At 41.6% G+C, this 25,484-nt stretch overlaps 1 protein-coding gene and 1 long non-coding RNA gene across 5 annotated transcripts in view; one reads left to right on the forward strand and one right to left on the reverse strand.

The window, feature by feature from the left end:
• LOC130269090 (uncharacterized) overlaps window positions 1–2,966 on the reverse strand; it is a 34,871-nt gene extending 31,905 nt beyond the window's left edge. Inside the window, exon 1 of the long non-coding RNA XR_008843548.1 lies at window positions 2,757–2,966. This is a non-coding gene — a long non-coding RNA (uncharacterized LOC130269090). The remainder of the gene's footprint in view (window positions 1–2,756) is intronic.
• Window positions 1–25,484, forward strand: part of CELF5 (CUGBP Elav-like family member 5) — a 114,190-nt gene that overhangs the window by 5,844 nt on the left and 82,862 nt on the right. The gene's annotated exons all lie outside the window — the stretch shown is intronic.

Below are 25,484 nucleotides of genomic sequence, written 5' to 3' on the forward strand. Positions count from 1 at the left end.
GTCACCCACTCTTGCACACATCTGGCCAAGGAGTTCAGTGAACAGAAGAGCTGAGGCATTGTGCATAGTACCATATTAAACTTCATTCATATGCATAAACAGCATACATAGGTAGGTACATTTCACAGTACAGTTATGTGTCACCGGGATGGGGAAATGAGAGAATATGACAAGTATGGGTTCCATAGCTTCATGTATAAGGAGAATGGAGGAAAGCTATATGGGAATGGGCAATGTTAGAAGATGAGGCTGATGGGTATTTCTCGAAGTGATAGTGAAGTTTATTACGTTCCAGCTGTCGTCACATCTATGTGATCATACGTGCTCTCTGCCGACATCTCTTCATGTGTTGAGCCCAGCGCAGGCCCACTTCTCAGTCTTCACAATAAGCCATTCAAGCTGCTGTTTCCCTAACCTATACTGACATGCCAATATGAGCAGCGGCTGCCTCTTTCTTTATGTGCATTTCCACAAATGAATTTGTTACCGGTTTCTTCATAACAGCTGTACCTTCATGCAATGTATGGCTGAAACTATCGCCCAAGACATTTCATTCAATTTTATTGTACGTTTAGTATTCTACCTATTATGGTTTGGCTTTATGGCATTACTGTCTAAAAGGCTTATTATTATGTAATTACAGTATCATTACATATTCTACACATAAATATGTCATGGGGGAGGAATTTGTGGTATTTTATTACTCACAATTTATTTGCCATTTAATTCATTTACATATATGGCATGACCACAGAAGCTGTATCTGAGTTTTTTAGTTGACCGTTTCCCTTCTCAGTCATTTTTAACTACACTGTATGGAAAATTCTGTATAGACCTAGGGCTTGGTTCACACAAGTTCATTATAAACTGACCATGATAATTCTTTGCAAACCATGCCATCGTCTCAGGCTGTCTAAGGGTGCATTCCCACGTGGCGTATTTTGCTGCGTATTTGCTGCGTATTTGGTGCTGTGTATTTTCCTACCCATTGACTTCAACAGAGAAAATAAAATACGCAGCAGCAAATACGCCGTGTGGGAATGTACCCTAAAAGCATAGGAACAGCACCCCCCTTCTTAGTAGACTATGCCTGGTATTGCTGCTGAGCACCATTTCAGTATTCATGACCCTTGCCATTCAGAATTTATTTCGGTATTCATTTTAGCTGTTTTTTTTTTTTACTTTAGCATTTGTGATATTTCTTTCATTAGGGGCATATAGAAGGATAAGTGGATACAAAGGGGGATATGTATCAAAACCTGTCCAGAGGAAAATTTGCCCAATTGCCCATGGCAACCAATCAGATTGCTTCTTTCATTTTTCACAGGTCTCTTTAAAAATGAAAGAAGCAATCTGATTGGTTGCCATGGGCAACTGCACCTCTCTTCCTCTGCACAGTTTTTGATAAATCTCTCCCAAAGTACTTATGGCACAGCTGTGACCGTGCTGCGTCTGAAAACTGTTTCTGTTCTACCACAAATTAACTGTTGATGGACACATGGTACTACTGCGAGTAAAGCTGTGCCACTGTGATCAATCTGGAAACCCTACCAATGTGTGGTAAAACGGCATGTTTTTGGCCACACTGTGGCTGCTACATGTGAACTCGCCCTAAGGATATTCATCAAATATATTGAATTTCTGAATTCCTAGGTGCTTGTTTTTTTTATTCCAGTTACATATGATATACACTATTAGCCTTCAAAGGAATTTCTCACTTGATTTCTTCTGCCCTATTTAAAGGAAATCTGGGTAAATGTTTGTTCCTCTATGATTACATTTTTTTTTTTTTTTTTTTTAAAGGACCCCAAACACATTAAAACACAAAATAAAATGTTACCTCACCTCACCTCTCAATTTTCTATTCGAGCACTGGTCACTGCCCTGGTCACAGAAATGTGGCACATGACTGCTCAGGCCAATAAGTGGCTGCAGCCATCACGTGCCGGCCTCATGTAAAGAAAGACCTGGGCCCTAACTGGAGTTGAGTGGTTTACTGGACAGGCGAGTATTGATATGTTGCTTTTTTTACATTTGGGATCCTTTTTTTTAAAAGTTTTGTTAATACTAGGATATCCCCCGGTGATAGGATATCATACTCCGGTGAATTTTTTTTTTTTTTAATCAACTGGTGCCAGAACGTTAAACAGATTTGTAAATTACTTTAATTATTAAGTATTAAAAAATCTTAAGCCTTCCAGTACTTATCACTGCATGCTCCAGAGGAATTCTTTTCTTTTTAAAATCTTTTCTGTCTGACCACAGTACTCTCTGCTGACACCTCTGTCTGTCTCAGGAACTGTCAAGAGCAGGAGAGGTTTGCTATGGGGATTTGCTATTGCTCTTGACAGTTCCTGAGACAGACAGAGGTGTCCAACTTCCGCTGGAGCATACAGCATCTGATAAGTACTGGAAGGATTAAGATTTTTTTTTTATAGAAGTAATTTACAAATCTGTTTAACTTTCTGGCACCAGTTGGTTTAAAAAAAAAAAAAATTTTCATCAGAGTACCCCTTTAAACTCATGGTTTAATATTTGGCCATGAGGCAGGCATCTGATGTATCAATTAGAATTGGGCTTCCTGTCCAAGCACTGCTGATTGATAGCTGTCATTCAGCAGTCGATGGGTGGGAGGAGCCTGAAAACATCTCATGGATCTCCTGAATACATCAGATTCCTACCTAAAAGTTGTGTCATTAAAGGGGTACTCCATGAAAGTTAAGAAAAATTTAAATGCCCCAAAGCCACCACAATACCTGTTCTGTGTCCTCTGTAGTTATTCATGTGGTTTTTGCAGCTCCCTTGGCCCCTTATTTCTCCTAAATATGTTTTCCTTGTTTGCAGCACAGACTATAACTCCCAGACGTCAGTGCAGCTTTGAATAACAGCTGCCAGCCAACTGCTTTTACCATCTGTGTGCATGCTTACACTGCAGCTCACACACACTGTACATGTCTTTTCTTTCAGACTATCCTTCCTCCAGCAATAAATCATGCTGTGCTCTGAATGGCAGCAGTCAGTGAATAGATGTTCAGCAGCAAAACAGCAGCTATGTGCTCAGTTGTGACAAAGAATCTTCACTGCTTTTCTCTCACAGCTCACAAGCTCCTCACACAGGGAGGGGACGGGAGGTGTGGCTGTACAGCAAGAGCTCTAGACCAAACAGAAATCAGACAGAAAGCAGGTGGTGTTGTCCTGAAGGGTGGGGGCTAGTCTCAGTGAAGGGTTTACACCTAGACAGGGTGGATTTGAGAATTACATTTTTCTCTCATTTCCTGCATGTAGGTGACAGCTGAAAGAGGGAAACTGCTGTATATAGCTAATGAATGATATTTAGACAAATACATAGGTTGGTGAGAGGGAAAGGTTGGGCTGTAGGTTTAGTTCCCTGGAGTACCCCTTTAAGTATATATAAGGCAGTTTTTAAAGTTGAACTGTTGGAAGCAGGAAAAACAGGCAGGATTAATGATCTGAGCAGCTTTGACAACTGCACCATAATGGAGTTTTACTGTGGAGTGCTCCTGATAAACAGTGGTCAGTACCTATTAGAAATAATCCTAGTGAAGAAGAGCTGCTGTCTGGTCCAAACGCACAGAAGAACCCCCTCATTTCAGGCACGGCACCCCTTTCATTCGGTGCACGGAGTGAACTCCGCTCCGTGCCCGATGTCTGGCGATGCGGGCTGCTACGCTCCCTCCATTCACGTCTATGGGAGGGGGCGTGATGGCTATGTACCAGCCGTCACGCCCCCTCCCATAGACATGAATGGGGGGGGCGTGGCGTGACGTCACGAACGCAGAAGCTGCAAGCTTTCGTGTTCCAGATGCCGCAGCTTCAGGCCCGAAGATCGCGGGGGTCCCCAGTGGCGGGAACCCAACGATCTAATATCTTATCTTATAAGATGTTTCAAACAGAGTACCCCTTTAATGCTGGTCACGATAGAAAGATGTTCAATGTAGTAATAAGGGAATATCACTTCTGTCAGGATCCGGACTGGTATGCTGCGAGGACACTGGAGGTGGATCCTCTGTGTCATTGAGGTGATGGCATGGGCCGTACCAGGGGAATGGAATCTAAGGGGTTACTGGTTTTCACCAGAGCCCGCCGCAAAGCGGGATGGACTTGCAGCGGCAGGTAACCCCCAGGTCGTTCCACCCGATAGCGACTCAACCCCACTGACAGCTGAGACAGGCGCGGTACACAGGGACAAGGCAAGAGCAAGGTCGGACGTAGCAGAAGGTCAGTGCAGGCAGCAAAGGGTCGTAGTCAGGGGCAACGGCAAGGGTCTGGATACACAGGCTTGGGATACACAAAAGGCTTTCTGAGGGCACTAGGGCAACAAGATCCGGCAGGGACAGGAAGGGGAAGTGGGTTTTTATATGAATGGGAGTGATTGACAACTGATTGGGCCAGGCACCAATTAGTGGTGCAATGGCCCTTTAAATTTCAGAGAGCCGGCGCGCGCGCGCCCTAGAGAGCGGGGCCGCGCGCTGGGATGTGACAGCTGGGGAACGGGACAGGTGAGTGGATTGGGATGCGACCCGCGGGCGGGCTCGTCCCGCTACACGGATCGCATTCCCGTCGGCAGTGACAGTGCAGCGCTCCCGATCAGCAGGTCTGACCGGGGCGCTGCAGACAGGAGAACGCCGCGAGTGCTCTGGGGAGGAGCAGGGACCCAGAGCGCTCGGCGTAACAACTTCACTGAACCCATTAATTCTTAGGATCCTCATATCACAGAATCTAATGTTTACACAGTAAACCGGCATCAGAGTCATGGGTGCCCAATGCTCACTGATGCGTGTGGGGAGTTAAGGCTAGCCTGTCTGCTCCAATTCCACAGAAGAGATGCTGGAGCACGAACTTAACCCTGGCTATGATAGAAAGGAGTCAGATAACATCCAGTGCTTTGCAGCTTGCTGCATTTGAGGTTGCATAGCCACAGATTATTCAGAGTGCCCATGCTAACCCCTCTCCATTACCAATAGGGTCCCCAATAAGCATTTAAGCTTCAAAACTGGACCATGAAGCAATGGCAGAAGGGGACCTGGTCTGCATCACTTTTCAGAGAATTGCACCAGGATGCTTTATGGAAGCAAGGCAAGTTGACAGAGGCAGCTAGGTGCTGTGGGCAATGTTCTACTAGGAAACGTTGGGTCTTGGCATTCATATGAATATCACTTTGACACACAATACAAACTACCTAAACATTGAAAACCAAGTCCATGGCTTTATGGCAATGGAATATTCTAATGGCAGTGGAGTCCTTCAATAATGTGCCCTGCTCCAGTGGAAAACTTGTTTGAGAATGGTTTCGGGAACATGACAAAGAATTCAAGGTGTTGACCTGGCCTCCTATTTCCCCAGATCTCAATTCAGTCAAGCATCTGTGGAATGTTCTGGAAAACAGAATCTGCTATGACTTGGTACCAGATACCACAAGATACCTTTGGTGTATACTCTTGCTTTTTGTTCTCTTACTCACCACATTTGCTCTACTACTAACCTGTCACATATAGTATTATTACCCCATCCATCATAGTTGATAGAACAAAGCCAGGAAGATTTCATTGCCTTTATTTTACTAATCAATAACTTGTTTTTTTCCCCACACCCTCACTGTCATCTGGTGTACTCTTGTCTATTTCCGTATGTTTTCCTACATACGCTGGGCTCATACGGAGCGTTTAGGGCAATAATGCATTCTTTCTTACAGCAGTAGCCAGATGTTTACCTTGCTGTGATATACTTGAGTGATTTTGGAACATATTGCATTTTTTTATGCTAGCATTCTCTAAATGTGACACGTGCAGCATTCTATTTTTACTCCACTTCTCCCTTGACTGTGTTACTGTTCCTCTGAGTGATTTTTATTCCATGACCAATTCCTCATATACCTGTAGGATGCTATTACACGTTCAGCCAAGTCACAGTAACCATATGCAGCTTAACCACTCACTGCTGTTCTTCACCTAAATTTGCCCCAAAACATGACAACAACAGGTAAGGAACGACAATTAACAGTAAACTGCATGTGGTGACCATGGCTCAGCCGCAATGTGGAATGACAGCCATATTTACATTGCATGTCTATATTCCAACTGATGGACCAGATTTCCTTGGGTGGGAACTTATCGTTCTAGAACCTTAGAGATTAGAGCAATTATCGATAATGATCATTAACAGCCATTACCTATAATTGTTATATCAATGGGCATCTTTATTGCATCCCAGTTGTCTTTATACTTAACCTCATACACTGTAGTCACTTAGCCTATCCATTCTAGAGTGTATACAAGTGTGTATGTTTATACAGTCATGTATATGTTGGCACCCCTTAAATTTTTCTAGAAAATGAAGTATTTCTCACAGAAAAGGATTGCACTAACACTTGTTTTGCTATACACATGTTTATTCCCTTTGTGTGTATTGGAACTAAACCAAAAAAGGAAGGAAAAAAAGCAAATTGGACATAATGTCACACCAAACTCCAAAAATGGTCGGGACAAAATTATTGGTACCCTTTCAAAATTGTGGAAAAACAAGATTGTTTCAAGCATGTGATGCTCCTTTAAACTCACCTGGGGCAAGTAACAGGTGTGGGCATTATAAAAAATCACACCTGAAAGCAGATAAAAAGGAGAGAGGTTCACGTAGTCTTTGCATTGTGTTTCTGTGTGTGCCACACTAAGCATGGACAACAGAAAGAGGAGAAGAGAACTGTCTGAGGACTTGAGAACCAAAAATGTGTAAAAATATCAACAATCTCAAGGTTAAAGGGGTATTCCAGGATTTTTTTTTATTTGACTATGCTGCAGGGGCTGTAAAGTTAGTGTAGTTCATAATATAGTGTCTGTACCTATGTGTGACGGTTTTCTCACAATTCTTCTGTGATTTTCACTCCAATATTTATTTTTACCAGCATACAAAATGACTGTTGTCTCAGATTTTTCCCAGGTTGCAATGCGGCCGAGACCTGACTCACTAGCCAGCTGATGACAGGGAGCCTGTCTGCTTCAATGGGTGGAGGGATTGCTTGGTGGGAGAGAGATCAGTCTGTAACTAATGCAACAGCTGTAGGCACCCTGATTGAAAACCACAGGTCTTTTGAATGGATGCAGCTCATTTATGTTTCAATGGGTGGGGTGGCTGATGTGTGGGAGGGTGGAAAATGGAATTGTGGGATTTGTAGTAAAAAAAAGAAGAGTCAAACAAGAAATACCACTTCACAAAAAGCTAGCCACAGTGTTATAGAAATCTCACAACATAGCCATTTAGCCCCAAGACAAGCGCAGATCCTTCCTATGCATGTCCATTACTGCCTGCCAGGTACATACTAAAATCACCTTATGGTGGATAACCCCTTTAAAAATCTCCAGAGATTTAGATTTGCCTTATTCCACAGTGCGCAACATTATCAAGAAGTTTGCAACCCATGGCACTGTAGCTAATCTCCCTGGGCGTGGACGGAAGAGAAAAATGTATGAAAGGTGTCAACACAGGATAGTCTGGATGGTGGGCAAGCAGCCCCAAACAAGTTCCAAAGATATTCAAGCTGTCCTGCAGGCTCAGGGAGCATCAGTGTCAGCACAAACTATCCGTTGACATTTAAATGAAATGAAATGCTATGGCAGGAGACCCAGGAGGATCCAATGCTGACACAGAGACATAAAAAAGCAAAATGTCTTGTGGACAGATGAGACCAAGATAGAGCTTTTTGGTAAAGTGCATCATTCTACTAATTGTTTACCAAAAACAGAAGGAGGCCTACAAAGAAAAGAACACAGTACCTACAGAGAAACATGGTGGAGGTTCAATGATGTTTTGGGGTTGTTTTTCTGACACTGGGTGCCTTGAATGTGGGTAAGGCATCATGAAATCTGAGGATTATCAATGGATTTTGGGTCGCACTGTACAGCACTTTGTCAGAAAGCTGGGTGTGCGTCCGAGATCTTGGCTCTTCCAGCAGGACAATGACCCCAAACATATGTAAAAAAAAAGCACCCAGAAATGGATGGCAACAAAGTGCTGGAGAGTTCTGAAGTGGCCAGCAATGAGTCCAGATCTAAATCCCATTGAACACCTGTGGAGAGATCCTAAAATTGCTGTTGGGAAAAGGCGCCCTTCCAATAAGAGAGACCTGGAGCAGTTTGCAGAAGAGTGGTCCAACATTCCGGCTGAGAGCTGTAAGAAGATTATTGATGGTTATAGGAAGCCACTGATTTCAGTTATTTTTTCCAAAGGGCGTGCAACCAAATATTAAGTTAAGGGTGCCAATAATTTTATCCAGCCTATTTTTGGAGTTTGGTGTGACATTATGTCCAATTTGCTTTTTTTCCTCCCTTTTTTTGGTTTAGTCCCAATACACACAAAGGGAATAAGCACGTGTATAGCAAAACATATTAATGCAATCCTTTTCAGTGAGAAATATTTCATTTTCTTGAAAAATTTCAGGGGTGCCAACATTTACGGCCATGACTGTATAGCAAGAGCCATACTGTGAAAAAATTACGGGAGTGATGGGCAGCACCTGAATTCTAAAAGGTGCCACTCCCCTAAAACAACATAGAAAATAAATAAGCAGTTGGTAGGGGAATACAAATATAATTGATAAAAAAAAGGCATGCTCTTATTAGAAAAGACCTTCAAAGAAACAGACAACAAAGGGTTAAAAAATTCTAAAAGTATTAAATGGAATGCAATCAACAATATTTGGGGGTGCAAACATAATAAACTGTAATCTCTTGGACTAATCTTCTGATGTTGAAGGTATTATCCGGCCTAAAACTTTTTTTTTGTTTTAAACATTATCACCATGCTGCCGGCATTTTAAACAAAAAACCTAAACTTACCTTCCACTACTACTTCAGTGCCCTGGTATCACTGCTCTCGTCCTTTGGTGCGGTCTTCTTCCTGGTTCCTGGTGGTCGACACATCTTACTGTAGCTGAGTCGCAGTGTGACCCCACCAGCAACCAGGTTGAGGACCGCAGCAGAGGATGGGAGCAGTGAAGTGACACGTAAGTCCAGGTTTTTTCAGTCCAGTCCAGTACCCCTTCAAGACATTGTCAGCTGTGTAGTGGACACTCAAATCCTGCCCTCCTACCTTCGTTCCATGTGTATGCTGCACTGCAATGGTGGAATTGACTAATCCTGGTGGGGTTTCTAAGGCAAAGTCTTCCAGACCTATCTGTCAATGTATCACAGCACAATCCCTGTGTCATTCTTTCTCTGTTGCATGACCACACCCTGCATTTGAATCAAAGCAATGGTTAACTCTGATCTGAGACTGCACTAAGCTCATATAGGCCTAGTGAACCCAACCAGGTTTCAGGTCAGTGGGGTTTCAAGCCTGTTTTTGTTTTTATGTTGTTAAAAATGGCTGCCAACATATCCATGCATGGACAGGCACAGGCCCCATAGACTTTAATGGCCCAAATGTGGTCACTGGTCACTAGCGGACTAATTCATTTTTTGAGCATATACTGTACATGTTTAGACACGGGCCCCAAATCCTGGTTTGCTGTGCACAATTTAGCATTGTGTGCTTTGGTTTATAGGAGATTATTAATGGACCTATATACATCATTGTGCAGTTCCTTAATATATATCAGAAACTGCTCCTATGCCATGAGCACATTCTAGCTGCTAGCAGAAATTCTGAGCTCTGTGGTCCACCTTTTAGTCTGTTCCTGTTGTCTGTGTTCCTGTTCCTCAGGGAAGGCCACAATCTGTGCTGATGTGCAAGGGTAATGCAGGGACCTCCCCTTTAGGCATGGTCTCGGTAATAGTGGATCTATTAATACTTTGATCTTCTGATGTTATATTTAGTGTTGGATGAATTTCCTAAGCTAGATTTTGCACATGAATTGGGTGAGATAATGTAGTATTTTGTACTCTGCACTTTAGTTTTTCATATGTCAATCAATGGTTTAATATCAAAGGATTTGTCCAGTAGGTAACAGCTTATTATGCTTGCCCCCATCCCTCAGTATTGTTCATTCTTTTAGATGTTTTTAATCCCTTGTTGTTGTTTTTTTGGATGCCTATTTTTGAAGAACAATTTTTGTATTGTTTGACTGCACATGATGCATTTCCACACACCAACTTCTTTTCTCTTGTTCTTACCTTAATATTATCACCAGAGAATGACTCAGATTCCTGATGCCTTTTTGTCTGAATATTTCATGCTATTGTGTATACAGTATTATTGATTTTTAATGGACATGGTAAGTGGCATTCTAGGGCTTCAGTTATGGAATTGTTGCAGGGAATAAGAAACAACATGGCTGCTTCTTTCCCAAAACAGTGCCGTTTCTGGCCACATTTTGTGCATGGTCTTGTAGTTCATCCCTATTGACTTTAGTAGAGTTTAATGGAGTCTGCAATATCACACACAACCTGTAGACAACATCCTAACAACCCTTACTGAACAAATGCTACATTTCTAGCACTTATATCAATTTTTGTTCTCTGTGACCCTTCACAACCCCTAGAACCTCTTGTTTATTCCTTTCACCTCCTCTAGCTTTCACTCTCTTGCTTTATTTCATAGCTCTATGGTTACATAATGTCTTCTCTTTTATCTTCTTACAGAAAAGCTCCTACTCTTTGCTATTTCCTGATGCACATAAGTACTGCCTTTCAATAAATAGCCACCATTTTCTCTTTCACCAACACTGGCAATAGACCCAATGATTTTTTAGATAATTCTCTCCACTAAATATGAAGAATCTTAACCATATCTATAACCTGTGTGGTTAGCTGTGATCCACGTAACTACACCTACCCTGATCTCCCATATCTGACGTTCTGACCCTTCCTAGTCCCCCTTGTCACTGCTGCTTCTTCAGGAAAGCAATGTCCACAGTGGTGTGCCATCTGTGTCTATATGTCTATTACTGGTAAAGTTTATAGAATTCATTTCATTTGAAATACATATTATTGAACACTTACTGAGGTATTGAAAAGGCATTTATGGGCTATTTTAGGTAGTTGTCTTAAAGAGATTTCACTGTGTTTATACAAAGATAGCAGCTAGAAGATGACTTTAGCGCTATGCTTCAAAATTTCAGCTAGGAAGTTGAAGGGATTTTGTGGAAATCAGATTTTAGTGACTTGTACTTAGGAAAGGTCTTCAATGTTTGATCAACGGGACCATGGCCAGTCAGCAGAATAAAGGGGCAGCTAACAATAAATGTTGGCTATTTTTGACTCCTGAAGGAGCCCATTAAAAGGGTTGTCCGGGGAACAGAAAAGGTCCTACTGGAGGTTTCCACCAATGTCTAATGGATGCATGATTCCGCAACATCGGTAACATTATGAAGCTTTTGGACTTTGCTAGTGGGCGTGGTGTAGCCCACATGGAACAGTATACTTCTGAAACGACCAGGGAGTGGAAGTGGAGTCCCGGGGAGCAGAAGAGGTAGGAGTTTTTCTGCTCCCCGGACAACCCCTTTAAGTACAGTATTTCACCTCCAACCAAATAACATTCACAGGACTCTGTGTGATACTGTTATAATATGGGTTCTTCCCAGTGGTGAGGTGTATAGTTGACCTTGTGCCTATAGAACTGGCATGGAGTGGAAACACAACCATGAGGGTGTCTTTTTGAATAACAAAGTATTGGTTTTGCAGGGCCAAAGAACTAAACTACCACATTACGTGAATCCAGTATTTGGTTAGGATGGTTTCTTCTGTATAAAACCCAAACTTTTGATCTGATCCCCAGCCGAGCTTGAATTCTCAGATTTTGGTAAAGTTGTCCTTTAAAGGTGTCCTTATTAGGGGTGTTAAATTCAAGAAAATACATGTGCATGAAAGGGTGGTGGCACTTGTCTTCAGAAAATATCCTGCATCATTCCTTCTGCTGATTAACCTTTGTGGGGGATGGGGTCTGACATTTTATGGGAATTCTTAATGCTGAAGTTATTGCTTTTGAAAGATCAATAAGTTCATTGAATTAGATCACATAGCCTCTGGCAGTGTTGTATCGCCACCTGGGGGAGGAGTTAGTAGGTTGATGAAAAATGGCCCCAGCAAAATGATGTAATTGTAAATGGCAATAGTATGTAAAAGAAGTGATCCACAAGAACAAATAGGTCTTTTCCTAAAAGGGAAAGGACCTTCAAAGGATTTGGTAACTTTGTCACTTTGTGTTTGTATACAATGAAATTTGGATATGCAGTACTCATATTATGTGTCCTAACCTATTTTGTCTATTTTCTAGTTTGTAGTCCTGTATACTCCTCTGTTATCTATGTAACCGGTAGAAATCCTCAATGTCTACAAAACAGTAACAAGCTGTGTAATATGTAATTAGCTGATAGTGTAGACTGTGCCTGAGAAGTCCCATTAAATGAATAGATCAATAGATATCACAAGGTGAGACTTGACTGCAGATAGAGGCTCTAATATACAGTGGGCATGCTCACATCCATGCTTCACATCAATAATTCCAAGTGAAAGATGTATTTTCAGTCTTGCTTCTTCTTTCATCCTGCTTTTTTTTTTTTTTTATTAATGTACACATTTTATATTATTTTTGGTTTAATGTCTTATAATTGAATACTCTAATATAATAATTTGTAACATCAGGTTACTTACCCAGCTGTAATAGCAGGCCTTTAGTTTGGCCCAAATTCTAGACCCATGGGGATATTTACTGTAAATGTTATGAAATCTGTTTCCCTCTGGCTTTCCGGATTACAGTCTGTATACATTGTACCAGATGTGCAACAATTCCGTACATCGGAGTTATGTGCACTGTTCATTTTCAATACTGCTATGGCTACATTATATTAGTGACTGTGACTACTAGTATTGCATATACATATATATATTATATTGGATTTCTTCATTTGAGTTATTTTACTCTATGTCATTATTTTTCTCGCCAAGACAACTCCTTTTTATAATGAAACCATGTGCAGGGGAAATGTAGTATTGCATGGCGCCAATTTAAACAATTTGGTCGCCATGTAATACGTGACCTGGTCCGCCAGAACAATAACTGCTCTTTATTAGTAGCATACTCAACTCCTGGTTAATAAAGAGGTAAACCAAGTTGAGGGACAATTTTGTGGCACCCATATGTAAAAGGGTTTTCTTGTTGAAGCATTCACTCTTCTTTATAAACGAACATTCCTCTATTCAGTGCAGTCATCTGAGATCTCTGCTAAGTTCTATTAAGATGCATGATAAGTTGACCACACACATAAGATAAACCACGGCAAACCCATTAATTTTGACAGCATGGGCTTCTGGTCTTGTGTGTTTAGGAGCCTCCATACTCTGCACCATGCCCGAACCAGTTGGAAGAAGATTTTATCAGGCACTTATAACCCTACTCCTCTTCTAAACAAACATGCACACTCAGCCCAGCCAAGCATGCATTTGTAGCAGAGTCAGCTAAAATAACTGTTGGCTGAATGGCCAGCTGTAGAAAGATTTAGTGTAAACAAAATGGAAGCAGTATCTTAGGAGGTTTTTATTGGTATATCTGTAGAATGTACAAAGAGCAAACATAGAATATGGAATCATGTGTCATGTTGTATGCAAACTTTTAGACATTATAATCCCAATGTACCAAATTAATTGATTGTATCCTTAAATAGGTTATACAACATAAGGTGACTTTAGTACTTGCCAGACAGTAATGGACATGCTTAGGAAGTCTTGGGACTAAATGACTGTGTTGTGAGTTCACCATAACGCTACTTTCTTTTTGTTAAATGGCAATTTCCTGTTGGAGTTCTCTCCCTCCAACTAAAAGTCCCAGGATCCCTTGTTTGTAAGTGTGAGGTCCCTTTTCTCTCTCCCACACATCAGCCACCCCACCCATTGCAGAACAGCTGAGCTGCCTTGCATGCTGTGCTGTGCACAAAACTACAATTCCCTGCATTCCTGTGGAGAATGATCTTACCACCCAGCTGTCCCCTCACCCATTGAAGCAGACAGGCTCCCTTTTAACACCTGACTAGTGATGTAATGTCTTGGGTCACACTGCAACCTGGGAAAAGCTAAGACTACACTCATTTTGTATCCTGATAAGAATGAACATTGAACATCGGGGCAAAGATCACATAAGAATTGCAGGACCCTATATTATGAACTACACTAACTGTACAGCCCCTGTAGCACAGTGAAATAAAACAAGATGCCGGAATACCCCTTTAACAATTCTGTATTATATTATGAACTACACTAACTTTACAGCCCCTGTAGCAGTCAAATAAAAAAACAAATCTGGAATACCCCTCTAACAAGGCTGTATTTGCCATAGGCACATGTGGACCTGTGGCTAGGGCAGCAGTGTTGAGGGGGGGGGCAGCACTTCAGTGAGTACAAATGCTGTGGCCTGAAAAAAAGAATAATTCTTTCCTTTTGAGTCAGAACTGCTCTGATAATTCACCACATTCTGTGTATAGAGGTGAGACCCATAGTGAATCTGCAATAAAATCTGGATATAATGCATGGGTTTTTGCCACATATTTGTAACAGATCTGCATGGAAACATTCTGACACCTAGGGTTGAATGAGCTGTAAATACGGACCTGATCCTTAGCAGCAAATAAAATAGAAAGATCTGTGTAAAAGTAATGACAATAGTGATAGTAAGTTATGTAAGTTTGACACCACCTGTAAGATGTATCTTGTCCTCTTTGTAACCTGTATTCCATTGTACTATGAACGAGATATAACTATAATTTGTTATGACTATTATTTGTCCATCTTGTTTTAAATACAGCATGGGAAATAAGTATTGAACACGTCACCATTTTTCTCACTAAATGTATTTCCCCCCCCAAAAATGTCACAAAATTTTCACCAGATGTTGATAACAACCCAAGTAATCCTCACATAAAGAAACCAAAACTAATAAGCTCAGATATTAAGTTGTGTAATGGTGTGAAATGATACAGGGAGAAAGTGTTGAACACATAAAGAAAGGGAGGTGCAAAAAGGCCTGGAAAGCAAAGACAGTAGCTGAAATCTGTCAGTAATTAAAAAGCAATCCGGTCCTTTGTCCTTTGTGCATTTTTATATCGGCTGATTCAGTCCTAACTGATGGCCTACAAAAAGGTCTCATTTCCAAGGTGTCACACAAGTCACATCTCATGATGGGTAAAAGCAAAGAGCTGTCTCAAGACAATCACAACCTAATTGTTGTAAAACATAACAGTGGCATTGGTTACAGGCGCATTTCTAAGCTTCTGAATGTTCTAGTAAGCACTGTTGTGGCCATTGTACAGAAGTGAAAAGACAATTATTTCACCATAAATTAGCCTTAATCGGGTGCTCGTCGCAAGATTTCTGACAGAGTAGTGAAAATAATAATCAGAAGAGTTGTAGAAGAGTTGTCCAAGTCAAGGACACTTGTAGAGAGCTTCAAAAAGACCTGGGATTAGCAGGTACTGCTGTCTCAAAGAAAACAGTAAGTAATGCACTCTGCTGCCTTAGCCTGTATGACGTTCACCACGCAAATCCATTGCTGAATAAAAACATGTTAAAGCCTATATCAAGTTTGTTGCACAACATTTGGATAAGCCAGTGAAATACTGGGAGACTGTAGTATGGTCAGATGAGAGCAAAATGGAAATGTTTGCCATAATACGCACGTATGGAGGAGAAAAAGCACTGCACATCACCCTAAAACACCATACCAAAAGTGAAGTTGGAAGGTGGGAAATCATTGTGATATATATAGATATATGTAATATATGAAGGAAGGATGAATGGGCAAATTTACCGCTACATTCTTGACAAAAATCTGCTGCCATCTGCCAGGATGGTAAAAGGAGGGTGGACATTTCAGCAAGACAATGATCCAAACACACAGCCAAGGAAACTCTCAAATGGTTTCAGTCAAAGAAAATAAAGCTGCTAGAATAGCCCAGCCAATCACCTGACTTAAATCTCATTGAACATCTATAGGAAGAACTGATGATCACGATTCATAGAAGAGGCCCACAAAACCTTCATGATTCGAAGACTATGTGGAAGAAAGGGCCAAAATCACACCAGAGTAATGCATGCAACTAGTTTCTCCATGCAGGAGTCATCTTGAAGCTGTCAGTACCAACAATGGCTTTGGTAAAAAGTATTAAATAAATATCTGTAATCTTGTTCAATACTTTTTTTCCCCTAATTTCACATTATTACATATAACTTCATTTCTGAGCTGATTTGTTTTGGTTCCTTTGTATGTATGCATTACTTAGGTTGTTACCAACATCTGGTGAACATTTCATGTCAATAGCACTTTTAAAAATATATTTGAGAAAAATGTGACGTGTTCAATACATATTTCACCCGCTGTAGATGCATTATATTACTAAATGACAAATTTGATATATTGTACTGAGCATACTCAGATAACACAGCCTAACACACTGAAGAAAGATCTAGAAGGAGAGGAGGTGGAGCTTGGTGCTGTGAGCAAAGTAGAGTAAGGAAAAGTACCCCTGCAAGAGAGGGGAGTAAATCTGATGAGTGACCCCTGAGAGGTAGGTCTCAAGAGACTGAAAAGACACTCCTGTAAGAAGAAGCTACAAAAAAGTAGATTCTAGAGAGAGCTAAAGAAAATGAGAGCGAATTTAAGGACAAAACAGCTGTGGTGCCCATGGGGACGATAGTTGTAGTGCAGGTCAGCTGGGAACAGTAGTTCTGCAGGGAAGCAGATGGTAGTGTTACGTGGCAGGGTGTTGTAGGTAACCTAGTGGTCCCCTGTGAGCCTGACAATGCTTCAGGATTATGTGAAAACAACTTGAACACTTTACTGAATCCTCTGTGCATTTCCAAATGCAGTAAAGTGTTTTTTTTTTTTGTTTTTTTTTTGCATACAGTGGAATTTTACAGTCTTTAGAGCAGGTAAATAAATATTTGGCCACTGTCCTTTTTTTTTTTTTTTTTTTTTTAAAGATGATTTTTTTTTTTTTTAAGCAGTTATACTGAATGGAAAGTCTCTAGTGTGCTTTTTGTACATGTAAGTGAAATTATTAAAGTAGATGCAGTTGCAGACAAGTTACAGACAGGATACAGTACGATTTATCTTGAGCTCTACTGTGGAAGGCCTACACAGGTGTAGTAGTAACTTTTATGCAAATTCTTGTACTTCTTAGTCACAGATTTTTGCAAGATACCCGATATGTAAAGTGTACACAGGAAACTTCTTTGTGTTGAGCCACACAGCACAAACTCTGACCATAAGTCACTGGAGTGTATGCAGAGGCACACTTGTTCAGTGTTTTTTTTCCCCTCTGGCTAAAATAATAATCCTTCTTGGATGACTTTATCCTCACAGCATGGACTTGAGACAACCTTTTGGGTGAAATCCTTCAAACTCTATATAGTGCCATGATCACTGCACACGTGGTACATATTTGTCTCAGATGATAGAATTTGCTAATTGAATAGGACAGTGACTTGGTTTTAGCAGGCTAGGACAGGACCAAACCGAAGAGTATACTTGGGCCCAGGTATACGCAAGCCTAGCAGAACAAGATGTTGCTCTAGCAAAAGCCAGATCTAGAGTGGTTTGGGTCCACACCTTTCTTTGACTGGGTTTGGGACTCTTCCCACAGGCTTCTAGAAGTTTCTGTAGCGAAACTGGCTGGGAAGCATAATGTGACCAAGGCATCATTCAACTGATACAATGCGTATGCTAATTTGACCCGGACACTCACTAACACTATCCTTGTCTTAATTTCTCTTTAAGGCTGCTCATTTCATCTGCTGTGAGCAAGGGAGGAAGGAGCAGTGGCCCGGCAGGTGCAACGTCTTCTGAAGCCTGGCCAGGCTAATTCCGCCCTTCTTGGCCTCTTTCTTTCTCTCTCTCTCTCTCTCTCTCTCTCATATATATATATATATATATATATATATATATATATATATATATATATATATATATATATACATTAGTGTTTCACAACCATAGCGCCTCCAGCTGTTGCAAAACTACTACTAGCAGCTGGAGGCACCCTATTTGTGAAACACTAATGTTCAAACGTATGCCCATCACTTACTTGGATTAAGAAGACCTCAGATCAGAGAAAAGGAAGGCCCAATCCTCATTCAGAGCAATGCTGCACTGACATATGGCCAGCACCCGTTGGCTCTCCTTCTCAGGCAGTAGGAGCCTGATCATGTGGCCGGTCTTGTCAGGTGCGCTCTCTGCTCTGCTGCGCACACAGCACGAGCTTCCGCCTGTCATGTGGCCCGGCTGCAGTCTGAGATTTCCAACTCATGCCAGACCAGGCATGAGTCCGAAATCTATAAAAGACTATCTAAGGAGACCCCTAGTGGTGGATTTTTCAAATATAAATTTCTCAATAAAATATACCGTATTTTCTGGCGTATAAGACGACTTTTTAACCCTGGAAAATGTTCCCAAAAGTCGAGGGTTGTCTTATACGCCGCGTGCTGCAGTTGGCCGGGACTGCCGACTGCAGCACCTGCCCCGTTGCCCACCCCCGCTTGAGATTAATTTCCCCTATCACATTCGGGACATCCCTGTGTCCCGAAGGATCTTTTCGGGACACAAAGCTGTCCCGGTAACCTTTCTGCAGCCCCGCGTTAACTTAAAAAATGCAGGGGCCGCCGGGAGGTAGTGCACGCAGGGATGTCACTGACATCCTGTGCGTGCACCCATAGAAACAGCAGAGCGGAGCAGCGAGGACACGCGCATGGTAAGTTACCAGCGGCACTTCATCTTCAGTGCTCCAACCTCGGGTCATCTGGTCCCGGGACCTACTGCTATGGCCTATAGGCCATAGCAGCAGATCATGACCCCGGAGCACTGAAATGGGGCACTGATGGCACTGGTCGGAGCACTGAAATGGGGCAGTACACAGACATACAGCCTCCAGTCATGAATTGTATATGACTGAAGGCTGTATGTCTGTGGGGGCCACTGCCTACCAAATATGGGAGGAACTATACTGCCAACCTAATGTGGAGGAACTATACTGCCAACCTAATGTGGGGGGAAATATACTGCCAACCTTATGTGGGGGGAACTATACTGCCAACCTAATGTGGAGGAACTATACTGCTAACATAATGTGGGGGGGAACTATACTGCCAACCTAATGTGGGGGGGGGAACTATACTGCCAACCTAATGTGGGGGGGAACTATACTGCCAACCTAATGTGGGGGGAACTATGCTGCCAACCTAATGTGGGGGAACTATGCTGCCAACCTAATGTGGGGGACTATACTGCCAACCTAATGTGGGGGGAACTATACTGCCAACCTAATGTGGGGGGAACTATCCTGACAACCGAAAGTGGGGGATCTATTCTGCCAACCTAATGTGGGGGGAACTATACTGCCAACCTAATGTGGGGGGAACTATGCTGACAACCTAGTGTGGGGGAACTATGCTGACAACCTAGTGTGGGGGAACTATACTGCCAACCTAGTGTGGGTAGTACCTAGAGGGGTAGTCTTATACGGCGAGTATATCCCAAACTCTATATTTTAACTGGAAAAGTTGGAGGGTCGTCTTATACGCCCAGTCGTCCTATATGTCAGAAAATACGGTACATTTTTTTTAATGATATGCATTTAGAAAAGTGTCCTAAATGCATTAATGTTAAACATATCAAAAGTTTTTTTTTCATGATAGGTACTCTTTAAATCTCAGTGTATGCTCTTAATTCAATTCAAAGTTAACTCACAGTATCCTCACATACAGATTTATGCAATTTGAGGAAAGTTTTATTACAGTTATATGACAACTTTGTATATATGGTAGCTGAAACACAGGTACCGGGCAGTACACAGCCACAGGAGACTGGCTAAGAACTGCCTGAAAAAGGTGCCTGTGATGTGCAGATTCCTACAGAGACTGTATATGGAGTCACTCTATAACCTATAGTTTTTCCAATTCATTTGTACAGTAAAGTTTTGTATGATCTGCCAATACCCGTGTACTCATCATATATTATACTGGTTGTGCCACTCTTATATAATCAAAACCTGCAAATTTTAATTTACCACAGTCTCTCACTGTCCTCCAAGTCATGCTCATAGGAAAGGAAGGTGAGATCTTAGGTGCCTTTCAGCAATCATATTAGACTGATGAGCTGCTCCTTATGCCTTTCAAAATGATATAAATGGAGCAAGATGGTAACCAGCAAATCTATTTACTTGACAAACAAAAGAGTTACTCTGCAGTATAACATATGTTTGACACTTGTTTTCTTTGTCAGTCCTGCAGGTTTGGACACAGCTAAAGCGTAGCTGCTACTTTTGAGGGACATCAGGGACTTTTTAAAAGAGAACTTACAAAGCCTTATCCATTTGTATAGAATATGGCTCAGTTACAACAATCGAATAACAAATAGTATAGATTACCCACTTTATCACACCCCAAAATAAATTCACACCAGAGAAACCCCCTAAACAAATATTAACTACAGACCAGACCCCTAAATAAATAGACTACCTAAACTTCTTCAGACCCCAGAACAGACCCCCCTACATAAATACAGACAATACAGGTCCCTTAAATAAATAACCCCTGTACCAAACCTCCAAAATGTATATAATATATACAAATAAAGACACCCCCCCCACTGAGCCCCTTACCCAGACCACAGGTCCTTTAGACAAATACAGGCCCCAAAACAGACCCCTGGATATATACCCTAATACTGAGCATAGCAACCAATCAGAGCTTTTTTTTTTTTCATTTTCAGAGGCCTTTTCAAAAAATTATCTGATTGGTTGCTATGGGCAACTCAGCAACTTTTCCTCTGGACAGGTTTTGATAAATCTCCCCCATTGTCCCCAGGCTTAAAAAAAATAGGCATCATACCTGATCTTAATTAAAGGGATTGCCTGAGGAATTATTCGTAAAGTTAAATGTGGCCATGCAGGGTTAAAAAAAAAAGTGTACTTGTCTGCCTGATCCCTTGCCACTGCCACTGGTGACCTGTCCAGTTGTACAGCACTTTCTGGACTTACCGTAATCTCAAGGCTGGGAAGTGCTTTCTCAGCTGGTTACCCAATCGAATTCTGTCGAGAACAAGACCAGGAAATGCTGTGCAGCAGGCCCAGGGACTGTCAGAGAAGCAGCAAAGGGTTATCAGGCCAGGTGAGTACACATTTTTTTTAGTTTTAACTAAACATGTACACATTTATGTATATTCTTATTTTTATAGCATGGCCACATCTATCTAAAAAAAGACTCCCAGACAGCCCCTTTAATACAGACCCCAAACTACATAAGCCATGTATAATGTACAAAAAAGTTTTAGACTGACCCAAACGAGATCTCCTGTCCGGAGCCCTGTCTCTCTCTCACGGAATGGGGGGAATTGGCGGCTGACAAGCCCCCTCCATATATCTCTATGGGAGAACCATTCGACTACCTTCAGCTCTCCCATAGAGATATATTGAGGGCCAGTGCCCCGTACAGAAGATTGTGTGGTGTCCCAGCGGTTAGACTCCCCGCGATCTAAACCTTCAGATAGGGGTATTTTTTAGTATGTGCTACTTCTACTTTAAACATACCTTAAAGGGGTACTCCGCTGGAATTCTTACATTTTTTTTTTAAATCAACTGGCTCCAGAAAGTTAAACAGATTTGTAAATGACTTCTATTTGAAAATCTTAATCCTTCCAGTACATATCTGCTTTTGTATGCTCCAGAGGAAGTTCTTTTCTTTTTGAATTTCTTTTCTGTCTGACCACAGTGCTCCCTGCTGACACCTCTGTCCACGTCAGGAACTGTCCAGAGCAGGATAGGTTTGCTATGGGGAGTTGCTCCTACTCTGGACAGTTCTTGATATGGACAGAGGTGTCATCAGAGAGCACTGTGGTCAGACAGAAAAGAAATTCAAAAAGAAAAGAACTTTCTCTGGAGCATACAGCAGCTAAGTACTGTAAGGGTTAAGATATTTAAATAGCAATCATTTACGAATCTGTTTAGTTTTCTGGCACCAGAAAAAAAAAATTATTTCAACCGCGGAGTACCCCTTTAAACTAGACCAGCCTTTAATATAGACCCTAGTCTAAATGTGCAGATACTCCCCTTTCCCCATTCCTGCATTCCTCTTCATTCCTGGACACCTGCCACAGACAGTGTCCGGACACTTGGGCAAGTGTCAGGATGTTGTTTGTGATGGGTGCCTCAGAGTAAAAAGGAATGCAGACAAAAAGAGGTGAATATGAATTAAAGCTTGGGAGATTTGCATGCTCTTTGGGGAGTTTAGGAATCACTTTGACATTTCAGCAAAGTTGACAAGTATGAGCTAATGCAGCTCTCAAGTGTAAAAACCCTGCTGAACAGCACAATAGATATATGATTTGCATCTAGTGTAAGACTGAGGTTAAGTGCAGCTAAACGTATGTTACAGTTTTGACGTTAAGCTGGCCATATACATGAGACTAAATACTCGTTCAGCCAAAAGGCTTAGTCAGTTTGAGGCTAGAATTCCACTTAGGTTTTTTGTGCAAAAACACACCAAAAAACGCCCATGAAAAAAACGGTGCGCCCATATATTAGCTGCAAGTCAATAGGAAACTGCAAAATGCCTGATCCACTTGGTGTTCGTTTTTTCAGTTTGGAGTTTTTTTTAATCCTTTGCCGTTTTTCAGCTGTTTTGGACTCAAAAACGACCTCATGTTTAAACTATGAGATTTTTTTCTTGAACATCTTGGTGCTTTTCTCTTACAGAAGTCTATGGGAGTGATAAAGTGCCAAAAAGCCATGTGGGTTTTAACATTGGCGTTTTTGCAGGCGTTTTTTATTTTATGAAGTTAACTTTTTCATAAAATTTTGTAGGTTACCATTAAAAAAATAAAATTAAAAAAAATGCAGTAGGGATGGGGAAAATTATAGGGAATTAATTTTCTATTTTTTAGAAGAATTTTATTACGCAGGGAACAATTCATGTGAGCGGGCAGGGACCTGAAAATGTACCCGGCAATATTAAAAACGGATAAGGGGTTCATCTCTTTTAAAAAAAATATATATATTATGTTTTTTATGTATATAAACTTTGTATTACTAATGTATTTTATTAATGTTATTTTTAGTAACTACTATGTAAAATACTATGTTAACTATATGTCTGTCCTTATTTGCGGTACTACCACTACTCCCAGCATGGAACAGAGTATGTTCCATGTTGGAAGAAGTTGTACCTGCAATAATCGCAGCGGGTATCACTCCTAAATCCCGTTAAGATCGTAATTTATAATCAGGAGAAACAGGCGGCACACTGCACCACTCCACTCCACTCCCCTCCCCTGCCCTGCACTGTACACTGTCGGAGATGTAAAGAGAACTTCACATCACAGATTCATATTTTCCACCAGGATTGCGGCGGCAAATATAATTCTGCAATGTGGCACAGTCTTGATGGCCCTGAACTATCAGCACCAGATTCAGAAGGGCGGAGGAGCGCAGATTACTAAACGGGTCCGCCAGAAAGAGTGACCGAAACAGCAAGCGAAGGCAGGGGTGTGCGGCGCAGGCTCTGCTCTCCATTATCCACTTGGATGTCCTCCATGTCTATCACATACAGCTCCTTAGGACTGTTGTGGAGCCTCCCAGCAGTGGCGGTGATAGAAGTCCTCTTTACATCACCGACAAAGTACAGTGCCGGACAGGGAAGCGGAGAGGTGCGGCGTGCCACCCGCTTCTCCCGATTAAAAATTACAATCTCAACAGGTCTCAGGTAGTACCACAAAAAAGGAAGGACATATAGTTAATATAGTATTTTACTCAGTAGTTATTAAAAATAAAAACGCCAGAAAATCATCAGCAAGAACATCAAAACGCAGGAAATTTCTGGGGCAATTTTTTGGGCGTACTTTCTGGCATTTTTTTTTTAACAAGAAAAGCCAGTACAAAACCTCAGTGGAATCCTACCTAGCCTGACCGAGCATGCATGTGTTGTGAATGAGGAGAGGAAGAAAGCAACTGCTCTGAACCTCTGATGATGGCTTATCTCCAAGAGAACAATAGGACCTGACAGTTGAACCCAACATACTCTTCATCTGTCAGGGGAGAATCGGGAGCCCACCATATACATTGCACGACTTTCCGGTCACGATAAGTTGGGTCGATGTTATTTAATTTGTGTAACTATCTTTATTGGAATCTGTTAGATAATTTCAAATTGTGTAACTATTCACAACAATAGGTAGGGTAAGGCTGGGATTACATGAACCCAGCCTAAATCTTGACGCAACTGATGACAACATGCATCAGTTGTTTAGCATCCAACATCAATTATTTTTGAATGCCAGGCCGGGGAATATTGCAAGATGTGTTCCCCTGTCCAGTGCCGGTCCGGCAAGTCCAACCATCTGGTGTCTAAACTGAGATGCCTGTAAACTGTCTCATTCAAATAAATGGGATCAGTTTTAGCAGCATTTTCTACGGCGCCGGAGGGAAAAGATGCCGGACACCGGAAATATGTAATCTTAGCCTTCAAAAGAACCTTCCCAGGCACACATTTTAGATTTGTGAATTTATGCATTTGAGCAGAAATGAACAAATACCGGTAAGTGCCCATATGACAGGGCCATATCCCACAGCACAGAGGCTGGAGGAGAAGGAAAGCAGCTATACAGAAATGTTGGGCACTTTCCACCAGACAGATTGCCTTTAAGTCTTGTATTCTGCCTTTTCCTTCCCGGCAGATCTCTCTTGTCATCATGTCTGAGGGGAAGATACTGAGCTCCAGGATAGATGATTTGCTAGGATTTGATTGATCATTTCTATGGAAAAACACTGTTTAAATATAGCCAGGGGTCATAAAGAAAGACAGAATCTCTGATTCCCTTGCCCATACTGTGATTGACAGTCTTGTCTTATGATTTTGTATCCATGGAGAACAGTCAGCAATGGGTAGGGTAGCAGGGTCCACATGTTCTCACCACCAAGTTCGAGATGCAGTAAGGGAGTTGGACATCACTTTTCCATTAGCCTTCTAGCATGCCTCCCATGATGCTCTTACAGCCAAAATGCTGCCAAAGAACCATGGGAGATGTAGTCCAATCATCTGCAGTGCCAAAGGTTGCCTATACCTGCACTATGGTATGCGCACCCTTGTCACAGTGTAAGATAGGACAGCCCAGGAGAACTGAGGTCCACCTTAAGATGTAACAGTAATTGACCTCGTTCTAGTCATCCAGATAGAGGGACTGCTTATCAAGGTGCAATATGCTCCTGGTAATAAATTAGTAAGGACCAGTGTGAGGTTATTCACTATGTAATCAATGCTTCTTTCTTTTATATTAAATCAAGTTTCTCTATTGCTTTAAGCAATGGGGCGGGTTACACTGGGGGGTTAGAGAGTTCCTTTAGATATTAATCTGCTGAGCCACATGTGTATCCTCTGCTTTGATTAAAATGAGGTTATTAAAATGTCTAATGATTGAAATGGTGACAGTCCTGCACTAAGAATCAGGAGAATCTCAGTCATACGCTCTGAAAATTATATAGGGCAATGCTAAACAATACA

Source organism: Hyla sarda, chromosome 1 (assembly GCF_029499605.1).
Source record: "Hyla sarda isolate aHylSar1 chromosome 1, aHylSar1.hap1, whole genome shotgun sequence".
Lineage (NCBI taxonomy): Eukaryota > Metazoa > Chordata > Amphibia > Anura > Hylidae > Hyla > Hyla sarda.